This window comes from Apteryx mantelli, chromosome 4 (assembly GCF_036417845.1).
Source record: "Apteryx mantelli isolate bAptMan1 chromosome 4, bAptMan1.hap1, whole genome shotgun sequence".
NCBI lineage: Eukaryota > Metazoa > Chordata > Aves > Apterygiformes > Apterygidae > Apteryx > Apteryx mantelli.
Window position 1 is genome coordinate 22,234,461 of NC_089981.1, and position 18,278 is coordinate 22,252,738.

The 18,278-nt window shown below is 43.6% G+C and overlaps 1 protein-coding gene across 11 annotated transcripts in view; it reads left to right on the top strand.

Moving 5' to 3' along the window:
* Positions 1 to 18,278, top strand: part of TSPAN4 (tetraspanin 4) — a 448,984-nt gene that overhangs the window by 196,298 nt on the left and 234,408 nt on the right. For all 11 annotated transcript variants that reach the window (XM_067295983.1, XM_067295981.1, XM_067295979.1 and 8 more), the window contains one exon: positions 5,006 to 5,053. The gene's annotated coding sequence lies outside the window, so the exon portion shown is untranslated. The remainder of the gene's footprint in view (positions 1 to 5,005; positions 5,054 to 18,278) is intronic.

Consider the following 18,278-nt stretch of genomic DNA (forward strand, 5'->3'; position numbering starts at 1 on the left):
TAATCCAGTGGATGCCCGTTAGCAGCTGGAGTGCACTGAGCGCTCTCATGGGGTGCATCTTCAGGTTTCATTTCATCCAAAAGGAATCAGTCCAGTTTGTGCACTGCTCCAGGATGACAACCAGTTTACAGTACGTGGGGATGACAGGACGGTTGCTTCAGAACCACACTCCTGTTCTGAACAGAAATAGTAATGTAGATGTAGCTGCTGGCACTTCTCTCATCGGGGCAGTCCTGGGTTTGAATGGGCCTTTCGTTCTTCCCCTGATACTTTCCACAGCCAGTCTTGTTTATGCAGCCCTTCTGAAAACATTTTAAATTAAATCCATCTTTTTTTCTTTGACAGCTTTGACCTTGCTCTCACTCTATTTTTATATATTTGTCCAGCAGTTCTTGAGGTATGCAGTACAAAAGAGGTAAGGAAAGGAAAGAAAGAGCAAAGGGAAGGAAAAAGTACTTTACTGTGTCCACCACAGAGGAAGAAGGAGAGAAAAATGTGAGAAAGAGAGAAGAGCCTGTAGTTGCTTTCCTCTATCCTAGCACTCCATTTTGGAGTGAATAACCTGAAGGACTGTGTGTGCTTTCCCTGCTACTGGAGAGGGCCAAGGCAAGTAGGAATAGAGTTATAGCCCCAGCTAGCAATGTTTCTCACCCTCCTGTTGCAGAGAGTGGAATGGTCTATAGCTGTGCAGTGTCCTGCAGTTCCTCTCTGTGGGCAAGTGATGGCTACCCTTGCCAGCCATTGCAACTGGGCAGTCATGGGATTATCTTGATGCTTCTCAGATGTTCTCCTTATCATCCCCTCATCAGATATGTACTTTGTGCTTCTGAATTTATGAAACGTTGTAGTGTACTCTCTCTGATACATGCTACAGAACCATGTTCCTCCTCAGCTGTGTATCCTTGGAGAATGTACCTTGGAAGAAAGGCCCACAGTTTCTTCCTACATAAGTTTCATAACAAATTTTGTAAGGATATGAATATGCACACTGATAACTCTTATGCTTAGAGCCATCCATTCATGACGGTGACCTTAGCAGGTGAGGAGAATGTACATCACTAGAAGTAGTCCACAAAAGTGCAGGAAATGCCAACTACTCTTTGTGGATAGTGAAATTAGGCTCCATAGAACTATGTGCTGCCCAAGATCATTTCTGGTATCCAAGCTATCCTACTCTATTCTCAAAGTGTAAGAGAAAGAAAATGTCAGAAACCTGACTTTAGAGATTAGATTAGAAGCAGAGAGAGGGTGTCAGTCAAAAGAGTTGCCCAAAGTTAGAGAACTGCGTGGGTCAGAGCTAGGATTTGAATCATAATCTTCTGAATCTCAGATTGGTACCTTTGCCACCAAAGTAGCCTCTGGAGAAGAAAAGCTTACAATCAGACTGCAATGGCATCAGTCACAATTGTAGCTTTGGGGAAGTGACTGGTCAGAAGAATGTCTGTTAGCCAAATGTTTTTCATTTTTGTGTTTGCATGAGAGAAGCTATGTGTGTTCTAATTTGGTGAAAAATTCAACTTCATCTTAATTAGAAGTTGTTGTTATCTAAAAACTTTGCAGCACTCCCACATTTCTCTTGACAGCTTGGGCTGTGTGGCACAGACAAGTTAGGATGGTTTTAAATGTCAAAATATGCTTTTCATTTTTGTGTGTATATATATATCAACGCATTATCAAGTAAAATAAAACCCTGCGGTGTGACAGAATATGTTTCTTTAATTGCCATCACTCTTTAGATGAATTTGTGGCTGTCAAGAGAAAATTGTGCTTCTAGAAATGTTGGAAACCTGAACCATCTAGGCTGGAAAGAAGGCCAGGCCTTGCTCTGCATACCTCTTGCTTCTCTTCTGGAACATTGCTGGAGGTGGTTGAGCTGATTTTTGTACATTTGTTTCTGAATGCTTTCTCTTGGTTTGCTAATTACATACCAGGCCATGTTTCACGCAGAACTCTGGCCATCTTCCTCAGTTTTATCAATGACTTTTATTGTTTGTGGAAATAAAGAAGTAGAAAGCATGCCTCCTGAGAGCACTGGTTCTTCACATTTTTGTAGTGGGTGGCCCCTGCTGCTGTAAAATTTGTGCAGCGAGAAGCCCTTGTCCCTGGTGAGTGAGAGACTTGCTTCCCTTGTTCAGAGGTGGGGGTGAGACAGCAGTAGACTGGCGTTTGGAATCGGTTAGCTAAGCTATGCTGACAGCCTAGACAACCTGGACCAGCCTAACAGAAGTTAAAAGTGCACTGGCTTATCTCCCGTAGGCCATTCCCGCGCATTATTTAGTTCCCTCCAAATTCCAGCTCCAACAAGGACGAGTGTCGGACAGTGGTTAGAAAGAAAGTCTGTGATCAGCGACAGGATTGATCTGCTAATTTTTAGCCTCCAATTCTGCAGTACAATGCCATTCTTTTTCAGCTACAACATTGCTTATACCTTCTTGTTTCAGTCCCAAGACAGGGTATCAATTGTATCTACTTACATTAGAATTTATATATAGGATGTGCAGTAATGTCTGTTGAGAGTGTGCTAATATTCTTCGGAGAGCAAAAATACGGATCTGAATCCATGCTGATAGTGGAAGGGCAGCTGCTTTCTCCTGACTGTACTTTTTTCCCCTTTGTCTTTTTTACAGGAAAATTGACATGTTTTCCGTGTCCAAAATTTGCTTTTGCTCTACTTTAGGAATAAGATATATCCAATAATAACTTCAGTTTGAAAAAATCTTTTTTGCTGATGGTGATTTTTAAGCAAATGCTTATGTCTTACAAGAAATTAAGAATAAAAAGGATATTCTCTGCTTAGGTGAAACTTTTACGGTGCCAAAATAGTTACTAGAAAATACAATTTATATGACCAAAAAACCTGTGTTTCCAAGTATAAAAGGGCATAAGCAGTAGGGTAGTACATCTTTTCTGCTTATGAATTTGAGGATATCTAGAAAAAGTGACACTGAAAAGTGAGTGTCTCTAAAATATAACATACTTAGTTTTGTACTAGCCAAAATTGACAGGCGGATTCCAGTCCTGTCTTTACTGTTTATGTGTTCGTGCACGTGTGGGTGTTAGTTTTATCATTGTGTTTTTCCTATGAAAGTAAGTATTTTCGGGTTGAAAAATAAAGGCTGCGCAAAGGTTTATGGTGCAGAGGGCTGAGTAATGATGGCCGTGCGGTGTTTTGTCAGAGAGGAACGAGACCAAGAGTTGCGAAAGCACCTGGCCTGGGTACAGCCGCACTTGGGCAGCTTCCGAGGGGAATGTGAAATAGTGCGGACCATGTCTGGGCAGAAACGTAGAGCGGGAGGTGTTGTAGCGAAGCCACTGATAGAGACAGTGTTGTGGAGATCGGGGCTGGGATTTTCGCAGTGGTTTTAGTGGGATGCAAAATAGCAGCACTGGTTAATAGAAGATGACCCTTGCCAGACATGATCAGTCAACAGTATTTCTAACTTGTCTGTCTGAAAGAAGCCGATATTTAGGAGAGTATCATATAATCCCCTAATTATAATGTCATGAAAAGAATAGCAAAACCTTTATATTTGCTCTTTGCTCTGCCTCACTGCGTGCTGGACAACAGTATGACAACCGTGTCTGCTGCTGACTGACTGACAGGTCATGACTGCCAAGGTGAAAATATCCTTGACCCAAGGCAGGAGAGCAGAGAAGGTGGGTCTATAAGCCCAGCTGATGGCCATCAGCCATGGTGGTCCCAGGCTTTCCTGCTCCTCTTGCCTTGCCAGTCCCATATCAACCTGTTACCTGAGCTGTGTGTCTCCTCTTCCCACCGGGGTGGCTCCCAAAAGGCGCTGAGGGGAAATCCCGAGGCCCTGGGCTGTACCCGCTCACACTGCCGGGCTTGCGGGCGACCTTTGAGGAGACGACGAGGAGCAGCTGCTGTGAGGGACGGGCGGGGGGCGCACGCTGCCTCCCTCCGCCACAGAAGGGCGGCTGGCGGGAGCGGAGGAGCCCGCCTCAGGAGAGAGTCCCAGGCCCGGCCTCGAGCATTGCAGGGAGCGGGTGAGTTTGGGCTCCCCGGCCGCTCGCCGCCCCGCAGAGGATGGGGGTACAGCTCCCTCCTGGGAGGGGGCCAGGCCTAGAGAGCGCAGCAGAGCCTGGGTCTTGCTCGGCGTGGCCGGGCTCCCCTTGCGCGGCACCTCCTCACGGGCCGCCCTGGTGCCTGGGGGCTCTGCGCCCCGCGGCGCTCCCCTCCCCTCAGCCGGGCTCGCCTGTCGCACCATGTCCGCCTGACCCCTTCCCTCAAGTTTCTTTTGCCGGAACTGTGCTCTTTTACAAGGCGGGAATCTGCGAGCTGCACGCGCCCACTGCGCGTACCCCCCTCGCCCAGTACGGAGAAGGGGTCTCCAAACCATGAGGGGGAAGAGCGGCGCTTCAACGCGGTTCCCTTCTGCAGAGCGTTCCTGAGGGCGTTTGGGGCTTGGCCTCTGGTTTTATTAAGGCAGGTTATTTTTAGCGGTGAAAATGTGGTGTTTTAAAAACAAACCAGTGTCATCTTTTTCCACTTTTCTTCTTAATTTGGGATTCCTATGGTTCAGCACATGGAGATAGAAGGACTTCTGCCAGAAGAGCCTTTCAGGTCAGGGGTTCAGCCTTTTAAGCAAGTCTCAAAAATAAAGGAGCTTTGTAAAACGTGGTGGTCCTTGCGTGTCTCTCACCATCTGCGTTAGGCACGGAGGTATCGACTCCCCCACCCCATCCGAGGTATCCACTGTAACTGTAATCACTTACAGGATGCAGCAGAGGACATAACTACGGTTATTCTCAAAATAGAGCTGGAAATATAGTATAATTTATACAAATTCAAACTGGGGACTTGCTTATACCTACCATATACCTACTTTTTCAAGTACTGTTCACCTCAGTGTGCATATTCAGGTGAATAAAACTGAAACATATATTCAGACCTGTCTGGATTTTCTTATCTGGCTTGTTTTTTTTTATTTCTGGAGTCTTAATTCTTTTTTTTTTTTTAATCTTTTTCTGTATTTTTACACAGGTGTCCATAGAAGATATTGCAAGGCATAAGCAAGCGGCAGAAACAGAGGTGAGTATCTTGCCTTCCCATAGATGTTGTATGCTTTTCTATCCTGTCTTGATCTGGATGTTTTGTTTTCCTCGTCGTTACTTGTTTGGGATAATGCAGAGTTATCAGAACTGTCTCTGTTGTGGGATGCCAGCGTGACAGAGGGGCCTGCCTCGGAAAACGTCTACAACGGCAGCCTGGCGTCTGAAAATACGTGCTTCCCGCAGAGTAGGAGCTGCAGGTTACGTGGAATTGCCTGTCTTACCAAAGCATGCCTATATTAATCATGCGTTTGTAAATATTTCAGATGAATCTGTGGGGAAATCTTGGTCATTCATGAATTGTAGGTTTAAAAAAAAAAAAAAAAAAGAGCCATGGATCAACTGTTGCCAATTTTGGAAACACAGTGGAATAACCATAGTCATCTGGTCGCTAATGTCTGTGACAGCAGAGTGAAGAGCATACTTTCGGGCTTAATAACATATTGTGAAGGACGTTTGCAAATCAGTGATCCTAAAACTGGTTGTATTGTTACTACTTTGTATTACTACAGTGTATGCACTAGGCAGGCTAAAAAAATACATACGCACCAGCTCCGGTATATTATATTTTGAAGTTACTACCAAGAGCCATAGGAAGAATATGAGAAGGGGCTCTAGGGAACAAATAGAGGCAAACTAGGACAAAAATAAGATTACTCGTCTGATGCTTTAAACGTAAATGTCACCAATAATTTCTAGCTAAGGTGCAGAAATCAACAATTGTTGTTCCAAATAACTTTCCTCCTTCCTTTTAGAATACTTAATTTTGGAGTTTGTTTATTACTGAGCCTCCTTTTGTGCACTGCGTAGATCTGAAGTCATATGTTATCATTTAAGGGTCTCTAGCAGGGGTACTGGAGGCGGAGACCTTAATGCTAACTTTTTTCTCTGGCTTGGTTGTCAGTGCTCAGACTTTGGATCCCTTAGCACTGCATGGCCTGCTCATGAGCTGGATCTCTGGGTTGAGAGGTACTGTTCGAATGGCAATTGCAGAAAGGAAATTACAGATAGACAGCAACAAGGCTCCAGCATCACCTTGAGTCCCATTTAAAAAGGGACTCAGGCAAGCCTCATCTTTGTTTGCAGCAGATGTAAAACGTAAGTCAGAGATGGCTGTATTTTCTGTCTTTGGTTTCCTCAGTTTCACTTACCTGGTTTGGTATTTTGTTACCTTGAGAAGAAATCTGTGAATTAAATGCCAGACATAGAATTGTCTTAGTCTTGTGCTGCTGTTAAGAATGCAGATGGATACTCTGGGTAATTCCCTATATACTCTCACAGCAGCAGCCAGACAAACTGGTAGGACACAACCTTTTCTTCTTCTCCCTAAGACAAACAAGGAGAGACTAGCTCTGATTAAAATGCAGCCAGAACCTCTAATACTGTAGTATTAATAGCAGTGCTGGTCTCTACAAAAATAGCTGTTAAATGGGGAGTAAAAAGCTTTCCATGTTTGCCAAAGCTGTAATGAAAATGGTGGAGCTGTCATAAATATGATGTTCTTAGCTAAAATGATTATGGCTTAACAATTTTCCAATGCATTTCATTGGGTTATTTCCAGCACATTGAGATCTTAGTGTTGTAAAGGTTTAATAGAAAATCTTGACAGTGAGTCTTTATATATTACAGAGCAAAAGGTAGGCAGTGATTATGACATCCACTCACATTCTTATCTGCCTTCTTTACATTGCTTCCATGTTCATTTGTTGTCATTTTTCCATGCATCTCACTCTCTCAAGAAACACTTGATCCAATGTTTGGCTGTGGATTGCAAAGTTCAGTGGCTGATGTGATGCAAACTACGAGAGCCTAATGATCCTCATAGCCTTTAAATACACCGGCTCAATCCTCGGTGGGGATAAATCCCTAGCTTTTCACAGAAGGGGCTGGAGTGCCAATCTGCGGTGCTTGAAGACTCCCCACAGTGATGCATCTTTGATGCAAATTACTAGTTTTAAGAAAAGCTGGTGTTTACAAGGAATCAGGCGTGCAGAGGTTAACATTGAACTGTGAAGCAGGGACAGAAGTTGCAGTTGATAGATCTTTCTTAAATGCCAGGGAACTTAAGGAAAATTTAAATAGATGGATACCAGCCTCTGTGATAATCATGGAACAATACTAGTTAAGAAAATACACAGAATTATTTTATTCCAAATGGCAAATTGACTAGTGCTGTTCACTTATGGTCCACACAGTGGGAAAGGGCATTCATCTCAGTGTAGTTCTGATCTCAGTTTGAGTCTTGGCTCAGTAGCAGAAACTTCAACGTTGGATGGCTCCAGCTTTCATTATTGTCGATTCTGTTCCTTCCTTATTTCTCCAGAATAAGGGCTGAACATTCGTTGGCGTGTTTTCATCGATCCCTAATGGGCTTTGTAAGTGGAGGGAAAGCCATGTATGTTTGGAAATTATTTTGCTGATCTGCAGGAATATTACTTTATTTTTTGTGTTTGTGTGTTCTGGAGTAAAGGGAGAATAACTCATTTCTCTTGAGGCCAAGAACCTCACTGAGGACAGGGCGGCATTATGATCTTTGTAACTTCTGTGGAGATCTCGCTTAGCATGTTGCTGAGTGTGCAGGTGCCTCAGAAATAACGGGCTGCAAATACTCATAGAGAATGCTCATTTATCTTGTACTAAAGAAAGCGCTTTAGCCTCGGATGTAGAGCAGCATTCCCATTTGCAGTTAGCCAGTGTAACAGGAAATAGTCTTTTTTTTTTTAATCTTTGGGTATCTTTTGCATCTCAACTGAGGAAAAATGCAACGTAACATTGGCTCACCTCTTCAGACAGCTGTACAGAGTCCCCTGATTCTCACCTTTGTTTTGCAGGGTTGTGACTCGTGTTTGTAAGATGGGGCTATTTAGTTGCTTAGTTAAGTATATGCTGAAGTGCCTTTCTGAATCCCTAGCCTTCTGTGCAGATAACTTAGGAAGAAATAAAAAAAGGTGTTTGCACTCCTGTGAAAACAATGTCTTTTTCCAAAGAAGGTATCACAGAGGAATTGGATGTATATTTATTTTACTGCCCCCCAGTCAGCGGCTTTTGCAAGGTGTGTAAGTGAGCTTAGGCGCATGATGCCCATGGACTCCTGCAAGGGTTAAGCATCCACCTTAAGTGCTTACTACGAGTACATTAGTAACAGTGTTTTGGTAGCTTTGCTGGCCTAAGGATGTATATGAGAAAGATTTTCAGGGAGAAGTACTATATTTTAGTAAGTCAACTGCCAGAGCTAGAGAAAACAGACCAGCTCTGAGAATCAGTAAACTTAAAAGAAAATGCTGGTGGAGAGTTACTGTGACATATGAGGACTTTCAGAAATTGTCTTCTAGAAATACTTTGATGCGGGTGGCAAAGGCTTGGAAGCCAAGAGCATGTACATGCATACATGTCAGAAGAAATAGCATTTAAGCTGCTCTGTTGTTGGTAGCTGCAATATGTGTCTAAATGAGGCTGCCAGGACTTGTAACCATGCAGTGGGTGTGCACTGACATTCAGACATTCAGGTGCTCCTTCCCGTATCTGCCTCTCCCACTGGCTGCCCCTTTCCAGGGACCTGACCTCTCCAGGTAGCAGCTGCCCATGCGATCGCCTTAGCGGGCTGCTGCTACTGGATCTCTTTTGAATCCCATCTCTAGGTGATCAGACTTGCAAAATCTGGCTCAGTATTGGATACATCACTCAGATTTCTTTTTTGGGTGGTAAGTGTTGCATTTTGTAGTGCTGGTGGGACCAAACTCTCTTCTTGGAAAGATACCCTTTCCAGATTTGTTCCATCGGATAACAGATGTCCCACTGGGATTAACCAAGGCTCAACTCTCTCCTTTAATCACACCTTCAATTGCTTGGTCCCTGTGTGTAAGCTGTTAATGTACATATGCCATTTAGCTTTTCCAGATAAGAGTGCCTTGTGCCAGACGAGAGCTGAGGAGGTTAGATCCCCCATTTTAGAAGCATAGCCTATAAGCCACAAACAGCGGCAGCTTTGAGCTAGCACAGTAACACAGGCTGTCCTCTAGCCTGCTCTGAAAAATACTGGGCTGACTGCATGCTGCTGTGCTTACTGTGTACCCTGCACACGGTTAGGACTCCAAGGTGTGTGGTGGTCCTGGTGAGATATGAAATATTCTACTGGATTTATCTGGGGAACAGCTGGCATATGGGAATTCTACACTGAGCTAATGACCAATTCTCCCAAACACCAAAGAAGTGTGTCAGGTTCTTAGACTTCCCCTCTGGAAAGCCTGGAAAAGCTGAAAAATGTTTCAATGTGGACAACACTGCTACCTGTAAAGGTAGGCTTTGTGATAAAGGAGGCCCTTGGTACAACTCGTGCAAGCTAAATGGCATTTCTTACATATGCTGTTTCAAATTTAATTAAAAAGGCTGAAGGAGAAGAGCAATTTTCTTTTTCTGTTGAATGCTGCATGTCCGATTTCATTTAGCAAAGTGAAAAGGCTGAGCTTTTATGCTACTGTCCTGGCATGGTCATAGCTGGTCCTCCATTTCCTGCCAGTTTGCGTTCTAAGGGATCAGACTAGGAGCTGTTATGTGAATGTAGTAACACAGGAAATTTTTTTCAGTAGGTGCTACGATGTTCCTTATTTGTGTATATATTTTTAGAGATTGTCCTTTTAGCTCCTGGTGTAGTAGAGTGAAATTAAGAAAGAGAAAAAACAAAGAGAGGGAAAGAACAGCCTGTGATCTAAGAAAGAATTTAGGGGGAAGCGTCTACAAGAATTTCTGTAATGAAAGTGCATCAAATAAGAGTTGTCTTATCTGACAAATGACATATAACAATAAAAGAAGCCAAAATTGAAGGTAAGAGGGATTCAGCATTGAATTTAAAACGTTGGCATTTTCTGTTGCTGATTTGGCATTTTGTTGTTGCAGGGATTTTGGTGTTTCTGTTGCGAGTAGAATTTAGCTTTCCTGCTAACATATGCAACAGCATCAAACACAGGCCCTTAGGTTTCATTAGCGAACAATTCTTTTGCACACACACAGCGAGTGCCCTTAATATTACAGGCACATTTAAAGCCAATAGTTGCACCTCTTTTTTTGCCCACAAGTTGAGATAATTTATATATAAAAGAGCTCAGGTCTTGTGCTCCTGAAAAAAAGCAGCTCTGAGTCAGATGAAAATTCCATCTAGTCCAGTATCCTTGTTTGAAGTAGCCCATAGCAAATGGTTTAGGAGATGGTAGATGAAACAAGGCATAGAGTGGTAATTTTTGAGTGTCTTGATTCTGCTTAGGAGCTTTCAAGCAATGTGGCTGCATCAGTGCAAGCCCCAAGCATAGGCTAAAAGATATTGCTTGCAGTTTTCCTCCTCCTGGAAACAGGAATAAGTGCAAATGTTGCAACTTGTGCTTTTCCTTGCTGGCACTCTGGATTTGCATCAGTACAGATGAAATTGGTTCCTGGTCTCTGCCACCTGAACTGGGCTGATTCTGTAAATATCATATCCCTGTGAAGGGGATGAGACTTCTCACAGCATTGAGTGCAATGTTGAAATTACATGAACGCAGATGAAACTTGCAATTAGCCAAACTTGCAATTAGCAGCTGTCCTATGCTGTGATTGCCCGCCTGGCTTCTGCTAGCTACACAGCTGTTTGTCTCTCTAGTGTATGTGCATTTCTGATGCATGATGATGACAACTAGTTGTGACCGCTGGCACTTGAATCTGCTGAAGAAGAAGAAATGAGTGCCTGTTTGTGGGTATCTTTTTGCTGGGTTTCTATCTTCATGCAAGCGCAAAGGCATTTTCAATTTGAGAGCTAAGCTTACAACACACCTCCTTTCAGTAAGGGAACAGAGCTCTTATCCAAAATTGCAAATCACTTTTTTGTTTTTTTGATTGTGCCTGAAAATGTCTTAAAAGATGCCTCACCTTGTCCTAATTTTCAAAAGTGAGATGAATAGTCTGTATTTCCTGGAAGAAAAAAATAACTTAATTTTTTTTGAAATTTTACACCCTAAATTGCTACTTTTCTTTTTGGTGTGGTTTGTTTCCTCTCCTTCCTCCTTTCTTGTATGTTAAGGCGTCTCTGGTAATTGTGAGTGCTGCTATGTTACTTTTGGTGATTTCTTCTTTTGATACCTAAAAACTGTTTGTGGGCTTTGTGTGGTAGCATGTTTTGTTTTGTTTTTGACCACTGATCCCAAGCCACTAAAGATTTTCTTTTAAAAACAAATGCATAAATAATATTTTAAACTCAGAATCAGCAAACATGGAGGCCCTCACAGATGGCCTTATATTTTAATCCCAGTTTTAGACACTCCCCTGACCAGTCTTTGCACCCCTTAGCATCACTGTATAAACCAGTGAATTCTGCTGGGAGAATGGTGGATAATTCATCTCTGGTGTCAGCAGCCTCCAGGAGAGCAAGGTTAAAAATTCAGGGAGGTGGTCTTGGCTTTTGTCTTCCTGTTTTTCACAAAATTTGGAGCTTGTTAAATATAAGGTATTGACAGCAGGAGCTATGATGAGATGGCCTCTGATTTGTATTAATAAAGCTTTTTTTTTTTTTCCTTTGGATTCTATTTAATAGTATGCGAACTTTAAATGTTCTACTGGAAAGAAATTAGTTTTGTACCAGGAAGCCTCTTATGCCTTCTGTTATTTGTGAGACCCAGTAACATGAGGCACTACCTATTCTGCAACCGGTAAGTATTTAGCAGGCAGGCAACCTGTACTTCCTAATTCTTAGTTAGAAAGCGATAGAAAGCGTGAGGCTGGACGCTGCAACTGAAAGGGAGTTCTGGAGAGTCAGCTCATTGCAGAAATAGCAGAGGCCTGTTCACTGGGAATAATCCCGCATGGAGACACAAATTCACAGTAACAGCATTTCTTCTGCTTTATTTCCCACAGCACAAGGTTAAAGTGGCTCAGGCTGGCGGACATTACAAGTTTATATTGCTTCTTTATTTATTTAGCACCTTTTCTGAGCCTCAGGTCGTTGCTGTCAGATCCTGGCCCACTTAAGGTATGTTTCATGTTCTTCGGCACGCTTTAATTGTGGTGCCCTTATTCCCTGCGGTCCCTCCTTCGTTGCTGTTTTCTGGTGCTCCCTACGCTTTCTTAACAGACTTGCTGAGAGCACGAAACAGCTCAGAAGTGAGTCCAGCACAGGACTCACTTAAAAGGGCCACATCTTTCAGAGCTGCAGAATGAGTCCACACGACACCAGAGATGCTCAGCTGGGAGTGATCAGAGAAATATTCCTCTGATTACTGTGTTACTTTTTCATAAAAGGAATATCTCCAGAATGCGGACTGCTAGGGCATTGAGCATATCTGGTCAAGAATTTATTTTAGTACCTTAACACCAGGTGTTACTCAAAAGGTTACGTTGTAGCTGCTCTTTGAAGGAACGTTAAATGGGTCGCTGCCTCTAAAACTCACTAGGAAGCGGGTAGGTTACGGCATCTGCTGCTTAATGAGGATCTTAACTCCCTTCCTGTGAACTTGGCAGTCTTGCCTTTTGCATGGTGTTTCTTTCCCCCTCCTCAAAACTCTAGATGGGCTCGGCCATTTTTGCAGGACGTGATTGATACTGTTGAGCTCTTCTTACCTAGGCCTCCAGATGCTTCCACAGATTAAGATTAATAAGAAGTGACTATTTTTGGTAATTCTCTCAGTTTTGTATCTTGCCTCTTGTTTTTTTTTACAGCAAATTCCTCAGAAATGTCTACAGTTATTTTTCATTGTCTAAAACTACACATGAACAAGTCAGTGAGTCTGTTGGTTCCTAGGGAATTTGGGCTGTTCTGCATGTCTGGCTCTGCACTTCTTTGTGGGGTGTTCTCTGCCAAAGTGCTTGTATGTTGTGTTGATTATAGTGGATTATGCAAAAAATGTTCTTTTTTATTGTTATTTATCCCTCTACAGTAAGAATACATTCCGTTTTTTTCTTTCTGAAGTACATTCATAGGCTCCATTAGGTTCAAGACAGCCCAGCTGTAAAAGTTTCTAGTGGTCAGTATCCTCTATGTAATCTTGAAAAGTCAGCTGAGATGTCTAGCTCTGATTTGATGCTAATTATTAATTTCAGACAATCCATTATATTTCTGGATATAAAAAGCCATTGTTTGCTTTGTGAATTTTGGGGGATTTGCCTTGGCCTTATGGCTGTGTTTTCCTTAAAAGTAAAGGTTAGGCATGCAGCGATTTTATTTGTGTCTACAATCTGTCAGTTAGCTGAAGATGTTGCTCCACATTTGTTAAATGCAGACTGGGATTGGTGGTTTTCAAGACAAACCATATAGACGGTCGTTGCTCTGAGCTAATCTTATCTCCCGAAGCAAAGCATTTCTGAGGAATTTCTAATTTTGACAACTGGGATCAAATGTCTGACTTCTGAGGGCTGACAATAATGCCGGGGTCCGAAGCACTTTGTCCTGTTGATAGCAACTGGGCAGTTCAAAAACCACACGGAATACCAGTGAACCGTGCGCGTAGCTGGTTGGCTTGAGGGCGTGTGTGTATGTTTAGGGAAAGGCATGAGCTTTAGAAGTCTCTGTGGGACCGAAATACTGCGACTGCTCGAGGGTAAAAATAGTTCTGGGTTTTCAACGGCTGCATTCCATGGCTGGAGCCCGGAATCGTGAATCAGGGCTCAGCGCTCAGCCTGCGCGAGACCAGCCGAGGCAGCTCCGCAAAGGCGCCCGGGAGCGGAGCAGCTCGCTGTGATGAGCCCGAGCCCAGCGCCGCTGATACTCTGGGAGGGACCTGTCTTGCTTGTGCAGTCTCAACAAGGTACCGTGCATTAATATCTTGATATCCAGTAGGAGTTTAGTTGCTTGACTGTGAATTATTAAAAATCTGCTGAACCATGCGAAATTTCCCACTGAACCGAAGAAGACTTTAAAAAAAAAAAGAAAAAAAAAGGCTCTTCTGTGCGAATTCAGCTTTACAGAGACTGGTAGCTTTGCACGTTAAAAGCTTCCAGAGACCTGGAGTGAGGCATTTTGATTGGAAGGTTTTGCTGCTCATTCCCACCTGAACACTGTTTTGCACGTAAGCTTGTCACTGATTTTTGGATGACAATCTTTTTTGCTTGATTTCAGAAATTTTCTAGCCTGGAAATTCCATCTGGGAATTTGGGCACTTAAATAATTAGTACTCTTTCAAAGCCCTCCTCCAATAGCACTTTTTAAGAATGGTACCTAAAGCATGGATGCTTAACTCCAAGATCTCTTCTGTAGAAGTTCAAACTCTGTCAGGTTGAGGTACAGGATCTGTGTAGTTTGGGATCCATTTCTGATAGAGTTCAGGTGACTATTCTGACTGGCTTAAAACCAGGCACAGTTTCATGAAAGAGACAATTTTGTAGTCACAGTGAGGACCTTTAATTGGAAGTGTGGCTAGGATGTTACAGAAGTTTGTGTCCAACGTTACCTTTGAAAGCTTTTTTCTTTTTTCCGTCTCCAAGATGTACGTATCCTCTAGGTCATTGTCAGTAGGACCTTGAGAAATCTGTGAAGTTCCCAAAGTTTCTGGCACGTCCTGTGGGCTGAATAACCGGGGCTGATCCTCCTCCAGGGTGAGGAGCTAGAATTCGTGTTGCTAGAAGTACCCACGCCAGCTGTGCATGCACGTTGCCTGCTCCGCGAGTGCCCAGGGCGACGCTATGAGCCTCCGTACCCGGGAACTGCTCAGGCAGGCGCAGTGTTCGAGTGCGTTCATCTGTTTTCTTTCTAGGCACTGGCACGCAGCTGCGCGCACTCGTCTGCCGCTCTCGGCGTATGTGCTCGTGCCTGTCCACTCTGCGCTACCCCAGCGGGCCGGTGCAGCTGCAGGTGCCCGTCTTCGCCTCGCTGCCGCTTGGCACGTAGCGCAGGCACCTCCAGCTGTACCGTCCCCAGGTGCTGCTCCGATGGGCTCGCCTTGTAAGAGCCTAATAGTTCAGCCTGGCCCTGTGCGCCAGCGCTGTGTTACTCCAGCAAGCCAAGTGCCAAAGCTATTTGTGCCTCATTTTTTATTTTCTAGCCTGCTGGCACAGCTTACTTCCCTGCACACTGCTGATATTCAGGGTAGAGGATACTGTTTTCTCATGTAGCTCGCGGACTGTGAGGCTGATCTGTAACAGGCAGACAAAGTGAGTTTGGGAAATGTTTTCACCTGGAAAAACAACTCTAAAGTGAGAAGCATATCACTCTAAGATGAGTAAAACTGTAGAAATCAAAGTAATTTCATAGGCTAAATTAGTGAAGTGTTAGATACTGTGATTGGATGAGTAGCAAATGTCGGCAATTGAAAAATCTGTATACTTTTATTTTACCTGAGATTTCTTAATGTGTAAGGCACAGGACCTGGCTTCTACTTGAGCCTTGCTGACAGATTTGAGTCAACTGATTTTCTTGCTTTTCTGTTTCCAGTCTGAATAATGAGGGTAATTTTACAACAGAGATATTGTGGGGATAAAATCCATTAATGTTTGTTGAATGCTCACATAACTAGGATGTGCTAATGTCATTTTTACCCCTCCAAAGTTGCCAATTAACTGCTAATGCCACCTTTCTTGGGAGGCCACGTCTCACTTCTGAATCAGGAGTTTGGTGTTCTTCTTAATAACGCAGTTTTACAGACTGGGAATATGGGTTGCAGACAACTTTGGAAACCTCCTCTAAATTGTGTAAAGTCCCAGGATAAGAATAGATGCAGTAATCCTGCCTGCCCATGTCTCGTGTGCTGCCCTCACTGCATCTTCCCCTATTGGGAAGTTTGCTTGGAGTGAACTTTGGGAGATATGTTGCAGGACATTAGGTTAGTCATCAGCACTGCACTAAAATAGTTGGAGGGGTATTTTAAAGAAGTGACATGGCAAAACTGCTGGTGTAACTGTACCAATACCAGAGCTGCCGAAAATAACAAGAACATGAGGAAGTCACTGCTAACTGCAGCACTTTATCTAATGCCATTTTTCGCCTACTGTGGATAAAGTGATGAAAGCTATCTGAAGTATTCAGCGTATGGGCCCTGATACCACGTCCCCTTTGTGTGAGGAATTGCAGCACTGCAAACTATCTGCCAGAGTTGTCAGCTAAGGTGAAGAAGTGAAGATTCAGATGTTTGGCCAAACTGTCCAGATTTAAATATCCTTTGAAATCTCATTAGAGATGATGAGCCATGACTGTGATACTAGAGTTGAGCCTTTTGGAGGTGATTCAGACCCTGATTCTCGATAACTCAAACTTTCACGTATTCTTTTAAAATCTGCAAATTTTTGCTTGCCCACGTACTTTGTTATAAGTAGTGTTCAGTCCTGATCTGGTCATGTGATGGGAGTGGGTAAGAGGCGAGATGCATTTTATAGCCAAAATGATGTTGGCAGCTTGGAGATACGGTCTGAAAAAATGATTATTTCTCAAGGGAAATACATTCATTGTATTTATCAACTGCATAACCACAGGTAGTTTTGTAGAAGATGATCTGAGGGTTATCGTAGCTTACAAGGTGAATTTAAGTCAGGAATGCTGTGATGCTTCAGAAGGTAAAGCCGTCTTGCAGTGCAAAAGTAGAATGTTTGACCCGTGGGACTTGTGAAATGATCCTTCAGTCTGGCACTTAGTACAGCCTCAGCTGGGCTCTATTTCAGATCCAGATTTTTGGGGGCTTCAGTCAAAGACGCGGATCAACTGGGCAAATTAATATGAGTACAGTGAGAATCATCAAGGTCTAAACAACAAAATCTAAAAGGAAAACTGGGTTGGGTTGGAGATCTTTGGGAAAGAAGAGGGGGCTTAGGAAATTTAATGACAATTTGCAAACATGCAAATGGCTGCTGGAAAGAGGAAGGCAAGAGCTATTCTTTACATGCACAGGGCAAGAAGTAAGGCTTCAGTTACAGAATAGAAGATTCAGGTTTATTAATACTAAAATTTTCAGTGCTAGCGAAGCTGAAACAGTTTGGGGAAACTTCAGTCTCCAGCCTGGCTGGTCGCTGAGAACAGATGGGGTGACTGTCTGTCTGGGGCGACGCAGGTCTAACCTGTTCCACCTTCGATGGTGGGATCTTTTCAGGTCTCTTCCAATCCTACGATTCTGTAATTCTGCGTGATTATATGCTTTGAGGTGGAAATTAATGTCCTTAGTTCTCTGCAGAAGGCAGAGGCCTCAGTGCCCCCAGGAGCATTCGTTCTCACAGCTAAGGCTGACACTATTATTACGGATAATAGTAGTTGGGCAGGGGAAGAGGCTGGATGGATGTGTAATCTTTTGGCAGTCATAAACAGCATGGAAAAATGATTCAGAAATAATTGCTTATTCTCAGCTTGGCAGGGTGCAGGAGCTGTAGGGCAACACGCTGAATTATCAGGTGGCAAATGCAAATCACTGAGCCTGCAGTGTTTAGTTAACCTGAGGAACTTACTGCTGTAGGATGTTGTGGATGTTGAAAGCAATTATACAATTTTATGTCAGCAAAATCTGTCAAAAGCTTTTAAACATAAAGATACCAGTTCCAGCTCAGGAATTTCCTGAGCCACGCGTTGCTGGCAGCGGGGACTGTATACCCCGGAGGCTACTGCTGTGTATGGGCCCTGTTCTTCTGCTCCTGGCACTTGCAAATGCCGCCTGTCAGAGTGTGAATGGCGAGCTGGGCCCGGAGCGTATCTGAGGAGGGTTTTCTCTTGCTCCAGGCTCCAGTGCACAGCTTGTGGAGGCTTTCACGCGCCTGACAAACAGCACATTTAAAATAGCCTTTTGCCTGTCAGGGTCTGCAAAAGGAGGCCTTTTTCTGTTCCCCAGGGAAAGGTATTCTCTCAGCACTCCCACTTTAAGTTTAGAAGTGCAGTGGAGCAGCTGAGGCAGAGCAGGAACAGGGAGCAAAGAGTCGTAGCCAGGCGTCCGGCATTCCCATGTCTTCACTGGGAATTTCAGGGCACGTGCTTCCTAGATTATTTCCAGCCAGCACTGTGCTGCAAAATACCAAGTCCTTGCTATAGATGGCAAATTAGTAAGCCCCGTCATCAGACACATCCATGCACACCTCATTTCTGAGCATGAAGCATGGCATGGCTTACAGGAGGAAATGCAGGTAACCAAGAGGTACGTGAGCAAGGTCAGATAAAAACTACGTTCATGGTATGTGCTGTTTTTTCCCCTCTAATAAGATTTCTCTGTCTTTAGCAGGATGATATTATGAATAATCCTAAAATAATTTCTGTAACTACCATATTACCGTCCCGCTGGGATGAT